Source organism: Apis dorsata, unplaced genomic scaffold (genome assembly GCF_000469605.1).
Source record: "Apis dorsata unplaced genomic scaffold, Apis dorsata 1.3 scaffold_77, whole genome shotgun sequence".
In the NCBI taxonomy this organism is placed as follows: Eukaryota; Metazoa; Arthropoda; class Insecta; order Hymenoptera; family Apidae; genus Apis; species Apis dorsata.
In genome coordinates, this window is record NW_006263375.1 from 190,605 (window position 1) to 195,448 (window position 4,844).

The 4,844-nt window shown below is 35.8% G+C and overlaps 1 protein-coding gene across 5 annotated transcripts in view; it reads right to left on the reverse strand.

Moving 5' to 3' along the window:
* Nucleotides 1-4,844, reverse strand: part of LOC102680502 (lachesin-like) — a 122,807-nt gene that overhangs the window by 18,573 nt on the left and 99,390 nt on the right. The window lies entirely within an intron of this gene.

Sequence of the window (4,844 nt, forward strand, 5' to 3'; positions counted from 1 at the left end):
TTTTCTGTTTCTCTTTTTCTCTCTGCAACGAGGTCAGCAACGAGGTGTTTTGTGGAAATAAAATTGCAAACCTGTTTTCAGTTTACGAAGCATAAATTCAGATTTATCTGTAGGGATGATCTGTTACGTCGGATCATAAACATCCGTGGCTACGTGATTTGTTGCGCGATATTGGCCGGTGTGTATTGTTACTAGCGAGTTTAACATTATCCCATTAACGGCAAAAAGGGGCCTGATCGATAATATCGTCGATATCTGATAAATAATCGCGATACCGTTGATCGTGCGTGTAGATTGAAAAAATAAATAAATAATACCTGCAAAATTATTCTATAATATTGTATAATATTTTTTAATATCTCTTCTCTAACGAATTTAATGAAATATACACGCAGAATATATATTTTCAACGTTTCGAATATGCGATAAGAACAGAAATATGATTATTAATTGAATTCGCGGTTAGAAAAAAATAAATAAATAATCCCNGCAAAATTATTCTATAATATTGTACCGCTTTTTAATATCTCTTCTCTAACGAATTTAACGAAATATACACGGAAAATATATATTTTCAACGTTTCAAAACATTTCGAATATAAGAACAGAAATATAATTATTAATTAAATTCGCGATTAGAAAAAAATAAATAAATAATCCCGAGACTATAAAATTATTCTATAATATTATGCCGCTTTTTAATATCTCTTCGCTAACGAATTTAACGAAATATGCACGGAAAATATATATTTTCAACGTTTCAAAACGTTTCGAATATAAGAACAGAAATATGATTATTAATTGAATTCGCGGTTAGAAAAACGTTTGTTCAATTTCGTTTTGAAACTTTACGTCTCTCTATCTGGCATGAGCATCGTGCGAGAAAAATTAACTTCTCCGCGTTTATCGGTGAATTAGCCAGCCGACGTGTGCCATCCGACGTGTGGCGCATTGGGTCATGCGTGACGCTTCGCGGGGGAGCCCCTGCGCCTCTTCTCGCGTGACCACGCGTGTTTGCGTTTTAAACCGGGAGAATTATTAATTAATAACGCGGGTTTCTTTCAACGACGAGGGCCCACGTGGTGCGAAAATTGCGAAACGCCTTTTTTAACTTCGTAATCTCCGCGCGATCAAAACGCGAGATTTATTTGACGTTGATGCGACGGGGGAACGAAGAAGGGAGACGATCGTGTCGAGGCACGAGCTGGATAGATTATGACGTTACGAGAGAAATTCGGAGAAGTTTGGAGGAAATCTGTATATCGTGCGTCTTTATGGTAAAACTCGCTAGAAATTTCATCTCGAGGGTGTGTTTCTCGCGCGTGGACGTTGAAGAGTTGGTTTCTCGTAAGATTAATTTGTAGAATAGGGCATTTTAGAAGGAATAGGGTTGTTTAATATCGGTTTAAAACAAAAATTAATTTCTGACGATTTGTATTAGTATTATTTTTTATTCTTCGGTTTCAACGTTGAATTCACAATAATAGGATGCTTTTATTTTCTGCCAGATTTTATTTTAGAAGTGTAATATGGTCGATTCTCCAAATATCTCTTTAGAGAAAAAGTAATAGTAGATACACGAAGCAACAGTTGAGTTCAATATTCTTCGTGAACTTTGAATATTCTGATTTATTATCCTTTATAATAAATTCATTTTATTGCTATCTAAATATATTGCATCTCCATTTGAAGATTCAATAAAGATCTTGACATTTATCAGTCGATTCTGGCAGAAAACTTTATTATAAAAGTAAATTTTAATGGTCGATTCTCTAAGTATCTTCTTAGAGAAAAAATAGACACTATAGTGAAACAGTTGAGTTCAACATTCTTCGTAAACTTTGAATATCTAATTTATCATCTTTCATAATCAGTTTACTTTACTTTTAAATATTGCATTTCCATTCGAAGATTCAATAAAGATCTTGGCATTTCCATCTCATTTGTAAATCTTCTCCAATCATTTATCAATCGATATCTTTCTGGCAGAAAACTTTATAATAACAATGTACTTTAATGATTGAAAAGTGATCGATTCTCTAAATATCTCCTTAGAGAAAAAGTAGATATAATAATGATACACGAAGCAACAGTTGAACTCAACATTCTTCGTGAACTTTGAACATTCTAATTCATTATCCTCCATAATAATTTCACTTTGCTTCAATATCTAAAGAATATTGCATCTCCACTCCATTCGACAAAGATTCAACAAAAATCTCTTCGTTTATATAAATCCTTCTCAATCATCGATATCTATATTTATCAGTCGATATCTACTTTTTAAAAGTAGAAAATTTTATTGTAGAAGTGTATTTTAATGATCGATTCTCTAAATATTTTCTTAAAGAAAAAAATAGACACAATAGCGAAGCAACAATTGAGCTCAACATTCTAATTCGTTATCCTCCATAATACTCTCACTTTGCTTCTATTTAAAAGATATTGCATCTCCATTTGATAAAGATTCGATAAAGATCTCTATCTCGTTTATATAAATCCTTCCCAATCATCGATATCTATATTTATCAGTCAATATCTACTTTTTAAAAGCAGAAAACTTTATTGTAGAAGTGTATTTTAATGATCGATTCTTTAAATATTTCCTTAAAGAGAAAAATAGACACAATAGCGAAGCAACAGTTGAGTTCAACATTCTTCGTGAACTTTGAACATTTTAATTCATTATTCCTCCATAATATTCTCACTTTGCTTCTATCTAAAAGATATTGCATCTCCACTCGATAAAGATTCGACAAAGATCTCCATTTCATTTATATAAATTCTCCCCAATCATTTATCAATCGATATCTACATTTTAAAAGCAGAAAACTTTATAATAGAAGTATATTTTAATAGTTGAAAAGTAGTCGATTCTCTAAATATCTCCTTAGACAAAAAGATATAATAGTAGATACACGAAGTAACAGTTGAATTCAACATTCTTCGTGAACTTTGAACATTCTAATTCATTATCCTCCATAATACTCTCACTTTGCTTTTATTTAAAAGGTACTGAAGATTTGCATCTCCACTCGACAAAGATTCGACGAAGATCTCCATCGTCTCGTTTATATAAATCGATCGATCCATCGATCGATATATGTTTTCTGTTATCACGTTAACGTCTGTCACATAAGCATAAGCGTCGAAAAAGCGAGGGGCGAGCGGACGAGAGAATTCGTAAAATGACAAACGGTGAAATCAATCGGTGCTCCATTCGGTGGCCGGAAATTCGCGTTCGCGTGTACATACAGGCCACTGTCCCTGGTATTTTCGAGGCGATAAATCCATCCCTCTCTCATTCCCATTCCGCTTACGGGGCGAGTTTCACCGGTTGTCGTAACACTTAACGCAACAATAACGTGTCTCCCCCTCCCCCAACCCCCAAGTTACACCCTCGACACGGCTAAGTATATCTGTTCCACCATAAATTCTGCTATATCGTATGCGCATTCGTTCATACGAGGGGGTTGACACGACCGAGGAGGAGGGTGAGATGCATGGCGAGGGGAAGGACGGTGTCCATTTGCGTGCGCGAAACGGGCCTTCACGATACGCGTAATAAAGTGGGGGAGACGAGGAAACGGAATAAAGAGATGTTGTTGACTCGGGTGAGATTTCGATTTTTGGAAATATTTATTTTTTCTCGATATCGTTCAATTTCTAGAGATTGGATCACCAGAGGTTTCGTATCGGTAATTAAGAAATTATTACTTCTTTGGATTGGATCCAGGTGAATACTTTTTCTCGGATAATTAGAGCAGATAAATAAAAAAAAGACAAAATAAATTAATTCTTCTCCTCCAAGAAAATTGCGACAATTATAGGCTGCATTTGAAGTTATTCGTTATTCGTTATTCGTCTTCAATTGTTATATTATAAAAAAAGAAATTACGTAAATGATGTATCGTTTTTATTAAGATACAGCTCGAGGATACAGTGTTTCCGACTTGATTGTATCCTAGTCCATACGTTTAACTTCTAGTCGGAACAATTAAAAACCACTGTTTTAACTCCAGCATCCGTGTCCGCACCCCATCCGAGGGGTCTTCTACTCTTCAGACCGCAAACGCAGTTCACTTTCGTTGACAACAGGAACAGGGATTGCATTTATGTTGCCATTTGCGGTGGTCCATGATGCGCTCGATTGTTCGTTTCCATGTACTAGAACCTTGTTCACAGCCGGGGAGTTTTTTCTCTTTTTTCAGATTTTGTACAGGAAAAGAGTCGAGAAATTCATCGGGTTGAATTTCTTCTTTTTCCTTTCTCTTCTTTTAATTTTTTTCAATCGTGATCGATGGCTGCGATTAAATCAAATGGATGCACGATTTGAATTCTCATCTTAGCTTTAAGAAAAGATTCCATAATCTACTATTACATATTTCAGTAAAGGTAAACGTGAGAAGCAAATTTTTCAAAAGAATTTTTCTATTTTTCTAAAAAAAGAAAAAAAAAAGATTTCTACGATCTTCCATTACATTTCACGCTTAATCGATAGAATTCCTTCTCGATAACTTTTAATTCGTGACTCGTACAATCCCCCCAATAATATTAATCCTCCAAGAAGGAGCAATTTCCTTGGAAACTCATCCAAAGTGAAAGCACACCTCGAGATGCACGTGCACAAACACACGTACACCGGGGGAGGGGGAAGAGCAGACCTTTCCATTCCATGGCATGCCCATTAAAGCCAACCTGACTTTCTCCACCGTTCTTTCACCCCCCGCCTCCCTTTCCCATCCCGAGCATCGAATAAACGCGTCCCTCGCGAGTAATGTCTTACCGGATTCGCCTACATGCGAATCGAGCCGAAGCGCCTCGCTACACCCTGGCAGGAGGAG